This window comes from Phoca vitulina, unplaced genomic scaffold (assembly GCF_004348235.1).
Source record: "Phoca vitulina isolate PV1807 unplaced genomic scaffold, GSC_HSeal_1.0 scaffold4, whole genome shotgun sequence".
NCBI lineage: Eukaryota > Metazoa > Chordata > Mammalia > Carnivora > Phocidae > Phoca > Phoca vitulina.
The window spans coordinates 61,934,967-61,951,272 of record NW_022589707.1 but is presented as its reverse complement, the minus strand read 5'-3'; the positions used below and the strand labels follow the sequence as shown (position 1 = coordinate 61,951,272).

Sequence of the window (16,306 nt, the reverse complement as noted above, 5' to 3'; positions counted from 1 at the left end):
GGAAGACAGGTCCTGTCAAGCTTGCTGTGCGGAGCTGCTTGCTGAAGGGTTCAGAATAAATGGGGGGTGGGGACAAGAGACATTGCACTTTAGGAAAACAAGGAGCCGGAGAGCTACGATCAGCTCTGATACAGCGCCTGCTGTTCTGGAGCCTGGTACCAGCTTGGGAAGGGGGTTCACCCAGAAGGCGCGACTTGTGTGGTGCCATCTGTTGTGCTGAAACACAAAGTGCTGTGAGCCCCGGGAGCCTGCTGCAAAAGTGGCTGGGACAGATAGCATTTACCTCAACAAGGTTAAGCCAGTGGAACTTGAAAAATAAACCCAGAAGTACTCTCCCTTCTTAGTGTCACCTTAAACTCACTAGTGTCCTGAAACAGGGCACTTAAACTTTCTTGGTCTTGGTTTCCTAAATATTTACTAATACTATTTCTAGATGTTAATAATAATAAAAAAAAGAAGCTACCTTCTAATGAAGCTTCATCAGTAAATCATCCTGTAATTTTGTGTTGTTTGAAGATGTCGTTTAGAAGAGGTAGAATGGACCTCTTACTCCTAAACTCCCATAATTTATTCCATAGCCTCACCAATCTCCAAAATGACAATGTCAATAATTTCTTTCCTCTATCCTTCTAGTCTGATTTAAGAAGAATTGGCTTTATCTTTTGTTCTACATCAGAAAACGACCAGTCTTACCATCAAATTCTTACGTATTAAAAGATGAAAGACAACAGAGTGGGAAGATCACCTTGCCAGTTCTCCACTGGGCACGTGCCTATGCACGCATGCTCGCACACACAGCTGCGAACAGAAATCTAGGCTGATGTAAACGCAGCGGCACCTATGCACGCTTTGGCCTGTGGTCTGTGTGATTTGGCCACATGCCAGCATGGAAGTAAGTAGGCAAAGAATAGCTTTGATAGCACTGCATGCCAGTATACCAGAGAAGCACAGGCAAGACAATTCGTTGGTAATTGCTGTTAACCACTTTATTAATATTATTGGTATGAAGGATTATGTTGGTGACCTTTCATTTATCATCTGATGTTTTCCTCAAAAAGATTTCGGACAGATTTTATTATCCCTCTTTCATAGATGAGACACTTTGGCCCAGTGATGTCATGTAATATCAAAGATCGCAACTTATAAGACAGAATTGGAATAAAAACCAATTTTGTGATGCTAAAATGTCACAAAGACTTTCAACTCCAGAGTCCATTGTAACTCAGAAAGAAGAGAGAAGACTAACACTGAAGCAGTAATACTACTAATACTCAGGCATGATAGTCCTTTCCTCTTCTCTTTCCCAAAACCCCTACTTCTAAAAGAGAAAACAAAATCAAGGACATTCTAGAATGAATGTCTTCTGCTCAGACTACTGAAACTGAAAAACCTTGAAGATCATTGCCCATATTCCTCTTTCAAATAGAGAAAGCTGAGGCTCAAAGAGCTACTTACAAGTGGTCTCAGTCTCTAATGGCAGAGCCAGGACTAGAAAGACACAACACATATTCCCAGACCAGTGCTCTTAATTTCATACCAAAAAAATGAAAGCATTTTCCAGATCAGAAAGTTACTTTCCTCATTGTTCACCTGCTTCCATGGTCCTTAGTCCAGAAACCGTAGAATAATTGGGAGAATGGCAAAGTTTTCTTTCTTTGTACACCCAGTGCATGAATTTACAGTTAGTGCTTTCCCCCGCCAGGAAGGAGAAAGTCAAAGCTATTATATGAGAAGATGTTGTGTCACTTTTCAGAGAAGGCTATATTTTGACATCAATATATTTTTCTTTTCATCCTTAGCTCTCTGACAAGGAAAGTTTTGAATGAGGTCAGTGGTGTTAATTTTACTTCAATTTTAACTTCCCAAGTGAGTTCGTCTGTAGAGTTTCTATTTTGGTAATTTGAGTTTTAGCAGTTAAGTTGTACTCTGATATTCTGTATTCCATGAAATTAGACACTAGAGGGAATACATTTGAGACATGAAGACGTCTCCAAAGAAGAAATTCATAATCTTCAAGCTAGAGAAAATTTGATTTACAGGAAAGTTAAACAACAACAAAAAACCCAAGCAAAATAAATAGGGATGATGGGAGCAACTCTGCCTGTGCGGCTACATATGAATAAATAGGCTAACATTCATATTAGAAGTTTAATCCTACTTTGAAAATGTAATTGAAATTGATCCATCTTTATTTGAGTTTCTAACCAAAGTTAAGAAAAATGAGCTTCTAAAAGTAATTTTCTGGGCTGTTTTCTCTCAGTTCCAAATACATCCTTCTTTATTCCTTACTCTGTTTTGGGAAACTGGGGCTGGAGGTCTGCAAAATGTATTTCTCCTTTGCCGGCTGCCTTCCTGCTGGGTTCTGCAGCTAGGAGGCCATGGAGGGAGGCTGAAGACTGGAGAAGGGGAGCAAGTTATTTCCTCTTCTTGTTGGGTTCAGCCTGAGGCTTCCTTCAGCACTCTCAGAACCAGGGTCGTCACCCTCTCCCTAGTGGTAAGACCACGAGGCAGGCAGTTCCCCAAACTGAAGTACTGAGCCCCGGCTAAACAGAGGCCCTCCTCCAAGCTGCTGAGGGGCCAGCACCAATGGGCACCACTGCCTTCCCTGCTGTCTGATTGCCAGCATCACAGGGCTCTTTCTTGAGCTGATGAGGTGTGGCAGGAGCCTAGCACCTCTCCTCAGAAGTCTGAGAGCCAGCTCCACAGAGTTCCCCTTCAGGCTCCTGAGAAGCCGGAAACAGTCCAGACAGCATCGTCTCTTCAATTCCAGCTCTGCAAGATCCCCCTCCCAAACACTGGATTCCCCTGAGGATCCCCAGCCCTAGAATGATAGCTGCATCCTGCAGTCATTACGACTGTGTGTTTGCTTTTTGCTTTTTTCAATCCTCCAACTCCGGTTTAGCCAGTTCCCTATATTAAATTATCTTGTGAAATACCTTAACGTGTTTTTGGTTTTCCTAACTATACCCTGACATAGAAGTTAAAAGAGAGGATGTGTGGAGAAATAGGTGAAGTTGGTGGCCTAAAGGAATTGGACTGAGGAACACTAAAGCACAAAGCTCATGACCATTATTTTAAGTCTTATTGAGAAAATGAGGGAAGGAATCTCTTGTTTTCTTAAATGCAGCTGTCTTTAGTCTTCCAAGAGCTGTCCTGTGGTGGAGAGCCTGGAATACTACTAGATACCAAGAGGGTAGAACCAAGGGGTCCAGAACAGGACAGCGTGGCAAAGCTGAACTTCCTTTTCCATGACAAAGAACTTTCTTACGGTCAGCGGAATCCTTAGCTAGGATGGTCAGTGAATAGGACTATTGTAGAAGAGATTCGATTTAATATTCTCAAAACCCCAAGATTCGATGCTTCTAGCAACAGCTGGCAATCAATAGAAAAGTAGAGGAGGGCTGTGCGTTGGAGCATCCTTATGCGAGGTTTAATATTACAGTCCAGAAGCAACAGAGACCAATCCCATTCCCTGTGAGATCAAATCGATGACCCAGAAATTGATCTCTAAAATGCCCAGAAAAAATGCAAATGATAATTGACTAATGGAGTCACCTCGTATCTGATATGCCAAAAGCAATGTGAGAAGTAAGTAATTTTAAGGATTAAATAATGCAGGGTTGAGGCACCGATTGTTTCCATAGTAGAGTGCCATCAGGGGGGTGAACTAGCCAGTGTGTGATATCAAAGACTCTGGAAACTGGAAGCACAACTCTTAAAAAAATATTCTTCTAATATTCTAGTCTAACACTGTTCTGAGATTTCCTTGCTCAATTATGCATTTATGTAAACTTCCAGTCAGAAATATCCAAAGATAGCTGAGGGAGACTAATTCTCTAATCAAGTTTATAATAGAACAGAAAAGTAAAAATGAAAACATAGAGACCTTCTAGTCAGCAGGTGTTCCTGCATGCTGCCCCTTTTCTTTTTAAATTTTTTATTTAAATTCAATGTAGTTAACACAGAGTGTATTATTTTAGTTACAGGGGTAGCATTTAGCGATTCATCAGTTGCATAGAACACCTAGTGCTCATCACAACAAGTGCCCTCCTTTATCCCCATCACCCAGTTACCCCTCCCCCCGCCCTCCTCCCCTCCAGCAACCCTCAGTTTGTTTCCGAGAGTTAAGAGTCTCTTATGGTTTGCCTCCCTCTCTGTTTCCATCTTATTTTATTTTTCCTTCCCTTCCCCTATGTTCATGTTTTGTTTCTTGAATTCCACATATGAGTGAAATCATATGGTATTTGTCTTTCTCTGACTGACTTATTTTGCTCAGCATAATACCCTTTAGCTCCATCCACGTCACTGCAAATGGCAAGATTTCATTTTTTTTTGATAGCTGAGTAATAGTCCGTTGTGTGTGTGTGTGTGTGTATCACACTTTCCACTCATTTCCGTAAAGTCATCTCCCCAAATCCATGCACTTACCCCAGTGCTCTGACTCTAAACTTTTAAGTTCTATGATACAAGTTTGGTTGGCCTTTTCCTCTTAGCTCAGAAGACCTTCATAGTATTCAAGCCATAAGAAATTCCCAAATAACAGTGGCTCTTCAAGGCAAAAATAATTAGTTATAAAAGCCCCAATAACATGTATGTTCAATGTTTCAAAGGTTATCTGAACGTCATGTGTTTGCCCCTCAGTAAGTTTCTGAATATAGGTAATCAACAGAGACATAGGGGAAGGAAAAAGTCACACGTCTTGCCTTCTTTTCATTCCATCTTTCTCTCCTCATCCCCCTGAAGTCCTCTCTAAGTGCTGTAATTCCCTAAAAGCAGTTTAGAATATATGCCCATCATGGGACTTTCATTTGATTTTGGGAAACATTTCTGCCCCCTGAAAACCTCTTGGGAAGTTTCAGTTTTCACCAAAAAGTTTCAGTCAGAAATCAATGGGGGAAAAAAGTGCAATGTGGAATCAGCTGAAGTTGAGCTCAAACCCCAGAGCTTAAGGATAAAGCTCTGTGCAATTTTAACCATACTCTTCACCCAATAAATATTTACAAATACAGATATGACAAGACCCATCCAAAGAACTAACATCATAATGTTATTTCTTTTTTTTTTAATTTTTTTATAAATTTTATTTATTTATTTGACAGAGAGAGACACAGCGAGAGAGGGAACACAAGCAGGGGGAGTGGGAGAGGGAGAAGCAGGCTTCCCATGGAGCAGGGACCCCGATGTGGGGCTCAATCCCAGGACCCTGGGATCATGACCTGAGCCGAAGGCAGATACCCAATGACTGAGCCATCCAGGCGCCCCCATAATGTCATTTCTGAACAGCTGTTTCTTTTTTTTTTTTTTTTAAGATTTTATTTATTTGACAGAGACACAGCGAGAGAGGGAACACAAGCGGGGGAGTGGGAGAGGGAGAAGCAGGCTTCCTGCTGAGCAGGGAGCCCCATGCGGGGCTCGATCCCAGGACCCTGAGACCATGACCTGAGCCTAAGGCAGACACTTAACGACTGAGCCACCCAGGCACCCCTGAAGAGCTGTTTCTTAACATACTATGTATAACAGGGAAGTCTCACTGCTTGTTTGCATCCTTTGGAAAATGGCTTCTTCTACATCTCTGTAATACATTTACATATGATGGCTCTTTGAAGTTTTGTTTTGATTTGGTTTGTTTTGTTTATTAACACAGTGGGCTTCAGGTTTGAGTTTCCTTTAAAACTTGCCTAGAGAGCACCAAATGCTGGTTTGGGAGACCTGCAGTCAAGAAGTCAGGTCTGCATACCAAAAACAGAACATAGCTAAATGCAAAATGAGGGACTTTAATCAGCACCTTCATGGATTTGTTAAGAATATGGGTGGCTAGTGGGGCACCTGGGTGGTTAAGCATCCAACTCTTGATTTCGGCTCAGGTCATGATCTCAGGGTTGTGAGATCAAGCCTTGCATCAGGTTCTGCGTTGGGCGGGGAGCCTGCTTAAGATTCTCTCTCTCTCCTTCTCCCTCACCTCCTCCCCACTTCACCCCCCACCCCCACCCCCACTCATGCACTCTAAAAAAATATGGGTTGCTAGTTACATCTCTTCATTTAAGCAAAAATGGAATCTTACATGAGTAGCCTGTGAATTCAAAGCCAATCTGAAACTGACCTTCTGGAAGGCAGTTGCTGCTTTCCCTAAAAACTCTTACCAACACATTAGGCCACCATGGCCAGTCTGGAGACCTACATGTCCATGGACCTAGAGCTGCTGTTACACAAGGATGCATGCTGAAAGCAATCACTAGAGTTCTTAATTTGATAAGAGATACGTTAACCACATGTAAAGACGGTGGTACAGCATCCTTAGCTTTGATTCTGCAGAGTGGAATTAACTTTTTATCTTCACCTTTGTGAATCTTTCTCTTCTTTAAGACTCAGCTCAAGTTCTACCTCCCTCAAACAAATCTTCTTAATTATACTCAATCAGTGTTCTCTTCATCCCCTGAAGTCTATAACATATAGTACTTGCCTGGGTTGGCAATTATCTTGTCACAGGCATATTGTCACCTCCTCAGCCAGGTATTACATTTCTTTATATCCTCTAAAATGCCTAGCACAGTGATAAAGACATAGTAAAGACTCAAAAATACTTACTGATTAGATAATCAATTGGTTGAAGGTTTTATCCAAAATCATTTTAAATACTTCTTCCAACCTTCAGTCTTTTTTCTTTGCAGGGAGAATCTGGATTTTTTTACTTTACCATTTTGGCTTTCCAGTTTACTCAAAAGTTGTACAAGATTTTACCTTGGTTTGCATGTGTAGACCAGGGATGATATTCAAAATATTTAAAATCATTATGTTGGGGTACAGACCAATCAGAATGGAGCAGTTTACCAGAGGCCACCTAGTGTGTCGGGCATAACCCTTTAGTTGATGAATTACAGGCAAGGCTCAGGTATGTAAGGGGATGGCTCAGAATGGCCAGAACGACTGGAAGGTACTAGCAGGGGCAAGATCTCTCTACCAACAGAAATGGAAGTATTTTAATAGTTTTCAATAGTTTAACAACTAGTGGCTAGAATGGTACAAACTAATAATTACCAACCTTGGCCTGGCCCTAAAATCTTTGAAAGCAGCAATTGCAAGCAGGGAAAATAAGCAGTCATCAGGCAGGGTCTGTAGAGAATTGAGTCCCCACTCTTACATGTGGAGGTTTAAAAAAACAAAAACAAAAACAAATAGAAGAATTCCCCATCCTTTTTCCTAGCTTTGTGTGGCGAGAATTTACAGGTACTTTAGAATTAGTTGAAACTATCAGAAATTTGTTTCTAAACTACAGCTTGGAGTAATTTATTTCAGTATTACCTAATGGCACTTAGTTTTGAATTCATATTTGTCATTTTCTATGCATTCACTGACCCTGCAAACATTATTATGAATAATTGTTATCTATGTGCACTCCACCTTGTTTCAAGAAAAAAGCTTAGGAAAATTCAAAAAACATCCCATGCAATAAGATAAAAAATATTTGGTATATGTGGGAGGAACTAGATAAAAGTAAAAGAAGAAAAGATAGAATTAGGAGTGATGTTTGTATTCAAAGTACTTGCTATAAAGTCTGATACATTTGCAAAAAGTGAGCTATGAATTTGGGCTCTAATCTATCTAGCAGATAAAATGCAGAGGGAAACATCAGTTATAAAATATACAGAGTCCATTGAGATAAAAACAAACCAATTGCTCAGAGAAACACACTGATTCATTCTCCTGAGACTGCTATCAATAATGGAGGTGTTTGCTTAAAATGGAACTCTTTTACGCAACTATTTTCTTTAATCAAAAGCTCGATGTAAAAAGCTAATAAACAAAAACCATTCCTTTTGCAGTTTTCCCACTTAAACTGAACTTAGTTTATTCAAGCCTCTCTTCTCCCAACAAAGTTCTGAAAATGATCTAAATCCTTATTAGTAAATAAGCCAGTCTTACAATTTTGAATATTGGGCTAAGTAGTCCGATCCTATTGGAAATGTTTATTCCCTCTGAATTGTCAAAATCTGAATGAAATAGACATAGATTTTATAACATGTTTTTGGCCCTTGGATTTCCTAAAAGAAAACAGTAGTCAAGCATCAAGGACAAGCTCAGACCTTGTAAATATGCCACAGCATTGCCAACCTCAAGCCTGGAATCCCATTTTGAGCAATTACTAGTAGGCCTGTTTAATTTGAAATTCAATTTATGTGGCTCTTAATTCTAAGCAACACTGGTATGAGGGAGAGGCTTTTCTAGTATACATTTGGGATATGTCCCTTTGTGTTTCTGAAGAAGAGATGTGTTTTAGAACTTTTTGTGATAGATTGGTATAATTGGCTTCAGTGATTCAGAAACAGCATTCATTTCTGAGGCATTTATGGAAAATACATATTAATAAGCAAAGAGTCTCTCTCTCTCTCTCTTTCTCTCTCCCTCCTTCTCTCCCTCTGTTTCCCAAGAGGCTTCTTGGAGGAAACTGGAAGGTGTGATTTCTTGCAGCCATTCCATCATGCTCTCTTTTCTCATACAATATGCTAAATCAGATAACTGCAAGGAGCAAAAATAGGGGCAGGGTTGGAAAGACATGGGCTTTACACATCACCGTGATCACAGCCTCCTCCCTGAAGTCTCAGTACCCAAAAACCCAAAGTCCAGTGGCTGGCACTGCAATGCCTGGGAGGCATGCAATGAATGTGATGCAGTGGTGGTGAGTGAGAGAACAAAATGTGTGTAGTTTTGATCATTTTGCTATCGACCCACCAAATCATCAAACCATCTGAGGCTCAGTGGTTTGTTAGTTAACTTTCAGAATACATGATAAGGCTGAAGGAGGTACATTTTCAACTTTTTCTAAAATTCAGAATGTATAATTAGTATTACCTTGCTTACTTTAATTGTTCTGAAACTATAGAGGACTTGAGGAACTATACAAAATTATTTGGTTTAATGAACTCAGTTTTCAACTTACTTAAGTCACTAATCTTATTTCCTTTAATAAGGGCATGAATAAAACTCCCCTGGCTCATTAATCCTGAAATCAGAAGTCGACTCCAAAGGGAAAAGCACTTAATATACTTAAAATGTTGAACATTTTTACAGCCCTTTCTCATACAAAGTGTTATTTAAACCTATCTTATGAGAAAATTCAGAGGAGTTAGCGGTTTGTCAAAGCATATTGGGCTGGTGAGAATAACCGGAAGTCTTTAAATCCACCATTCTTTATTGCTCAAAACGGCTTTTGCTCTGCCTCATATATAAAATAAAATTTTGCATTTTAAAATCAAGGTGTCATTATTTGTGGTCTCCAAATTGTTGTTCACTGATAACATTTGATTTCATTTCTTCTCCAGACTCTTATTCTGGTAATTTTTATTATTATTCCACTCATTGTAATGAAATATTAACTCTAGCTGCAAACATATCCCAAAATTAGACCAACATTGTTACTAGCGGCTTTAAGGCATGACTTCGATATTTAACTTTTTATGCTAATTCTTAATTTGTTTCCAAGGTTTTGAGCAGAAATTTCTCATTTGCAACTCAAACCAAAGGGACATGATTCCTTACTTTTTTATTGTTGCCAGTTTCCCCATGTCACTCATTTTAGCTCCTAAGCAAATATCTGAATTTTTTATTCAAACCTCTCAGAAATATCATAGTAAAAATAAGAATACATAAACGTGCAAGACATATACATGGAAGATAATGTGGTTTCCTCAGGCTTAACAGTGAATAATAAATGTGTGCTCATACTATTCATTTCATACTGTTGTTGATTGCACAATCCCACTAATGTAGATTGAACTGTATTCCCTAAAAATTCATATGTCCAAGCCCTAACCCCCAGTGCGATGTCATTTGTCGGGTGGGACCTTTGAGAGGCAGTTATGGTTAGATAAGGTCATGAGGGTAGGACCCTCATGATGGAATTAGTGGCTTTATAAGAACAGGAGAGAAAGATACTACTCTCTCTCCACCATGTGAGGATGGACACAGCAAGTAGGCTGCCACCTGCAAGCCAGGAATAGAACTCTTCACCAGGATCAAACCAGCCTGAACCTTGATCTTGGACTTTCCACCCTCCAGAATCATGAGAAAATAAATGCCTGTTGTTTGTGCCCCCCAGTCTATGGTATTTTGTTATAGCAGCCATGTGCCAACAATTTTAATTTAAAATCTAAATTGTTGGGGCTCCTGGGTGGCTCAGTTGGTTAAGCTCAGGTCATGATCCTGGAGTCCGGGGATCGGGTCCCGCATCGGGCTCCCTGCTCAGCAGGGAGTCTGCTTCTCCCTCTGACCCTCCCCCCTCTCATGCTCTCTCTATCTCATTCTCTCTCTCAAATAAATAAATAAAATCTTTTAAAAAAAAAATCTAAATTGTATTTAGTCCCTAATTAATGAGATGATTAGGACTGTGTTTCAGGCCTTTTAACATTTAGCAAATATTTCCTGGTCATCGTCATTATTAATCTTTACCAATGTCACAAGTAACACGTCAAGAATCTCACCTCCTTTTCATAAAGTAACTTGATGTAGGCAGGGCTATTAAAATATCATGATAGCTTGCCAGATTAGCCACTGAGCCAACCACAGACACCAGACTTCAACTTGGGGGTCAAAGCTTGTTTCTTCAGGCTCACTCAGACTCATCCTTTATGAGTCATAGATTTCTGAAAAGGGCATTCAATGCTAAGGAATTAGCAGTACAAATTAAATTGCCCCTACCTCCTTGACCTTGGAAATTTTTCTATAAAAATTCCTGCAATATATTGTATTATATTTTTACATATCAAATTCTCTCTCCTGGGCCCTGGACCATGTCTTATTTGTTGTTGTTTTTCTTCTTAGCACCTGGCACCGAGGCTGGCACAAAATGAACCTTCAGAATTGTTTCGTGAGTAAATAAAGAATTGAATGAAAAGACTGAACTAACATATGAATGCAACATGAGAAAGCGATTAAGAGTGTGGGCTTTGTAGTCAGGCAACAACAATAGATTCAGATCCCAGTTATGTTGTATCCTAGTGAGTGACCACACCTCACTGAAATTTATTTTCCTCATCTGTAAGATGGGGCTGGTAACAGTACCTCAGTGAAGTGAGCCAACAACAAGGTAATGCACGTAAGACTTAACATAGTATCAGCATCAAAGATGTTACTCTTATGAGTTGCCCCACCTCTAACTATGTTGCTTGGACACATTTCTTATCCCTCTTTACCCTAGTTCCTAGTGGAAGAATGGGGGGTCATGAGGTTGACCTTAGAGGGGTAAAAAAATTCAATCAGAGGAGATAGTGAGTTTGAAAATACAATACAAATGCTAGGCACGAATGTTATTATTTCACTGTCCAAAAAAAGTAATCTCTTGGGAAAGCAGTAGTAACAAAGTAGATTGAGCATCAAACTGAAGTTTGAGAACCAGGTTCTAATCTTGGTTCCACCATCCTAACCCTAGACAAGGCACATAAATTTCCTGGGCCTCTGTCATCTTTTCTAGAAAATAAGATGGTAATCTAGATCATTTTTCAAATCAATTCTGCATCTAAAATTGTATAAGCTTAAATCACTGTTACTTATACATTCTGAATTTTTATCTCTTGCCTGAGAATATGGCTATGAAACATTACTATATCTCTCTGAGGGAGATGAGTAGACAATAAGTATTTTAGAGTTGGGTAAACTGAAATGCTGTGTGACCAGTCCCTAGTCTAGCAAAGGTCAGTGGCAGAGGACACAGATTTAGAAAAAGATGCCTATGCCCAGTTCAGGAATATGCTTTTCCACTGAGTTTCAACTGATTATATTTAAAATTCTCCTGGTTAAATAAGTTATGGTACCTGCATAGGAATACAATAAACTTGTTAAAATGATGTGGTAGAAAAGTTTTAATTAGATATAAAGATATTGATGAAAAATTGTTACAAAATGAACATATTATATATCCATTATGGATACACACCCAGACACATGCACACACTCACCCCAGACATTAGTAATAATGGCAGTTTCTGAGGATAAAAGGACTTGAAGACTCATTCAGATGGGGGATATAGTAAGGAATTGAAAATACATTAAAAGCTCTGAGTGCCAGGCTAATGGATTGAGTTAAGTGTCTCTCTACAGGAGCACAGTTCCCTAATACTTCAGATTCTTTACCTTGTTTTGAAGCTGTAAATATGGGAGCTATTGCTTGCTCAACAATTTTTTGAGAAAATTAAGGGAGAAAATATATACTAATGCCTCTAGCGCAGTGCCTGTCCACACTAAGTGTTGAAGAAAAGCTAATTCCCTTGCACTCTCTGTGTGAGGCTCTACTTAGTAGGGCTTCCTCCCCAAAAAAGTAATCCTTCATTCTTGCTCCATAATTTAATCCCTTTTCCCAAAATGGCCTTCTGAAGAAGACTTGTAAATAAACCCACTTCCCTCTTGATTGTAGAGGCTGGGAAATAGTAGTTTATTACTCCATGCCTATCTAACTCTGTTTTGGTTTAGCGCAACGCATTTACTGTCTGGACACATTTTGGGAGAAAGATTGTATGAGATGCGAAAGTGAAGCACTACTTTTTAGCTGTGCCTACAGTAGGGTTGCATAATATATTGATTTTATAACTTACTTTTTCATCTATATCTCTTGAGGTCATTAAGCATTCTTCTGAGTCCAATGATAATCTACTTCTTATTGCTAAACTTTATTTCTGACACGTTCCCCCTGCCCATACATGCACTTATTCCTCAGTCCTTCTATACTTTTTCTTTTTCTTCTTTTTTTCTTTTTTTAATTGATCTCTTATTAACAAAAAAATGAAGGCGATGTTTCAGGAATGGAGTAAATTTTAGAGGTAAGCAAACTGAAATGGACTGAGTGGGTTACAATATACCATTGTTCATAAAAATATGAGAAGGCTTTTGTTAATTTCATTGTCTTAGTTACTTTATTTATCTAGGGTATTAGGTTCCTATTTCTTTCCCAGGAAACTACTATTCCTTCTGCCAAGGTACAGCCAATCAGTTCTTTCAAACTCATGACCACACCATCCATTTCATTTTTCAACATTAGCTTAGGCAGGTGTCATAATAAGAGGAGGTCTATAACAGCTACAGCAGGTGCAACTGCAATCTGTGTGTTCCCTAAAATACTAACATTTGGATTTCTCTAACATCCAGTCCTCTTCAAAACTACGTATCAAACCACAACCAACAAATCAGGGAGCAGGAGCAGGATTTAAGAGATTTGTTTACTACTATGAAAACCTGTCAGCTGCCTATAATACCTATTGGTCTAGGATATTATGCTAAGCCTTGCTCTCAGTTAAAGAAATACAAATTAAGATAATTATAAGGCAGTGGTTCTGAAGCTTTAGAGTGCTTAAGAATTGCCTTGAAAGTTTGTTCAACAAGGGGATTTCCAGATCCCATCTTAAGAGACACTTTGAGAAAATCTGCAAGAAAGCTAGATTTCTGAAATTTTTAACAAGCATCCCAAGTGATTCTGATTCAGAAGCTTCATCTCCCATGCTTTGAGAAAAATTGCTTGGTAGTCCAAAAACATGACTGATGAGTTAAAAAAAATAAGAAAATATTATAAAATCATAGTGGATTGGACTGTGAACAGGGACATTTCTAACTGCACAATGAATTTGCTATAAATTAGAGAACATGCACAGCAAAAACTGTCAAAACAGCCAGAGCCTGTTGCCTAGTATTTCTTTGGAGGGAATCATAACCCAAGGAAATATTCTAGAATATTTACTTTAATGTTAATATTTAAAGACAGTGAAGTACCATTTGTAATACAAAAATATTAAACAACAAAAATTATTAACAGTAAGACAGTTTATCTATTAATAAATGTTTATTTAGCACTACCATGAGAGATAAAATACTAAGCCCTATATGAATATTACCACTTAATCCTCATTTTAAGAAAACCTTATAATGACTGAGCAAATAGATTTATTAACCTGAACATATACTATATATAGGTATTTTAATCTCATATGTGTGGGTCATAATGATTCATAGAGATATAAAAACTAACATAAGGTGAAAGTGGCAAAACACAATAACCTAATTACAATTTAAAATAGAGATGTAGGGATTATAAAAGATTATCGAAGGGATTAGTGATATAAAAGAATAGCAGGGTGTGAGTATTAGATGTTTAATTAAATTATTCACTCGGCAATTTTTTAAGAACACATAATTCTGTATATTCACAAGCTAAAACAAGGAATGAAATAATTTCAGTGTCAGCAATATGAAAATTAGAGGATGGAAATTATAAAACAACCAATATATTCAAATGAATGGTAGTATTACATATAAAGAGAAAAGACAATAATGAGTTTTGTATGGTCTAGATTAAGATCTGAAGTTCTGAGTTAATTCTAAAGGATTTTTTGAAACTGAGAAATATTTTTCAAAAAGTCTAGGTATATTTTAGAAGTCAAATAAACACTGGATTTCACCACTTCCCTTAGTGTTTTTCATCAGCTTTGGCTAGCAAATGCTGGTCAAGTTTCTCTTGCCATCAGTAAGACCACCTGGACTCCATCTCCTAGATTCTCTTCTTTCAGCAATGAATCATGAGTTCAGTTATTCCCATACATACTGTCAAATAAAAGCCACAGGACAGCTGTAAAGATAACCCCTAAGATGGCTCCGATCCAGAATTACATTTTATGTGAGATCAATCTCTCACTGAGATTTTTTTAAAGTTCCTTTGAATTGGCACATGGCCAGAAAGGGGCTGATATTTGTGATAATTTGTTTTAGCTTCAAAAAAAGTATATATATATATATCATATATATATATATCAATCGAATATAAATCTATATATATATAAATCTAATTTTACACCCACACACACACATACATACATATGGATTTGCACTAATATCAAAGTCCATAGGAAAAGTTACTTTAAGTTTATTGACATTTAGCCACTTGGAGGAAAACTGGCAGATTCATTCCAAAATAATTAATTTTTGCTGAAAACACTCAGAGGTCTGTTTTCCCAAAGCAGTCCTATGAGCCATGTGCTGCACTGGTAAGGGCATACTTCATTGGGCACCATCATTGCTTTCCCATCTGGCAACAGGTGGCCATTAATATGAAATGTTATACTAACACTGAAATCCATGCATAATCAGTGATTTTGGAGAGTGCAGAAGTGTTTGAAACTCTGAAAACTGCTCATTTCTTTAAACAAGCAAACCTTCATTCCAAACTCTACAAAAAGAGAAAATGAGCCCTCGTATCAGCTGTAATGAAGTAGTTTCCAAACTTTTTCCATTTGTAGAACTTAAATCACATGGAAAAGTGATATGTGGAATTGGAATCCCTCCGGTTAAAAGCAGAGTAAGCACCGTGATAGCCCACCACAACGACGGTAGCCCTACTGGATGCTCTCTGGGGCACATTTTATCGGTCACTCTTCTGAAGAAACCTTTTGGGCTCACCAGGCTTCTAAGTGTGGTAGCAAGGGAAATTAGGCAGAGAGCAGCTCACACCCTCAACTCACTATGAGAGAGAAGCTTTAATGAAAAATGGCTTCAGGTCTTACACACATCATCAGTCCATATATCTGGCACACTCAGCCAGCCATGATCCGAGCTCAAAATGGGTTGGGGCACAAGTCAAAATCAGGGATTATCCTGAAGAATTTAGATCTGTGCCTTTGTTGAATCCTGGTTTGCACTATGCCTTACTTTTATCAAGGGTTATTATCTAAAATATACACAGAACTCTTAAAACTCAATAATAAGAAAACAAACAACGTGATTAAAAAATGAGCCAAAGACCTTAACAGACATCTCATCAGATGAGATATACAGATGGCAAATAAGCATATGAAAAGATGTTCCACCACTTATGTCATCAAGGAAATGCAAATTAAAACAACGAGATACTACTATACACCTATTAGAATGGCCAAAATCTGGAACACTGACAACACCCAAATACCGATGAGGACAGTTTGGCAGTCTCTGAGAAAACTAAACATACTCTTATAATATCTAACAATCACACTCCTTGGTATTTATCAAAAGGAGTTGAAAACATAGGTCTACACAAAAACCTACACACAGATTTTTATGGCAGCTTTATTTATAATTTCCAAACTTGGAAGCAACCAGGATGTTAGGGAAATGGATAAACTATGGTACATCCAGACAATGGAATATTACTTGGCACTAAAAAGAAATGAGCTATTAAGTTATTAAAAGAAGTAGAGGGACCTTAAATACATATTACTAAGTGAAAGAAGCCAATCTAAAAGGCTAGGTAATACTATGTGAGTGTAACTCTATGACATTTTGGAAAAGGCAAAACTAT

General features: G+C 38.3%; 1 long non-coding RNA gene across 1 annotated transcript in view; it reads left to right on the top strand.

The window, feature by feature from the left end:
• Positions 1 to 14,706, top strand: part of LOC116631033 — a 252,559-nt gene extending 237,853 nt beyond the window's left edge. Inside the window, exon 3 of the long non-coding RNA XR_004299069.1 lies at positions 10,816 to 14,706. This is a non-coding gene — a long non-coding RNA (uncharacterized LOC116631033). The remainder of the gene's footprint in view (positions 1 to 10,815) is intronic.
• The last annotated feature ends 1,600 nt before the right edge of the window (positions 14,707 to 16,306 follow it).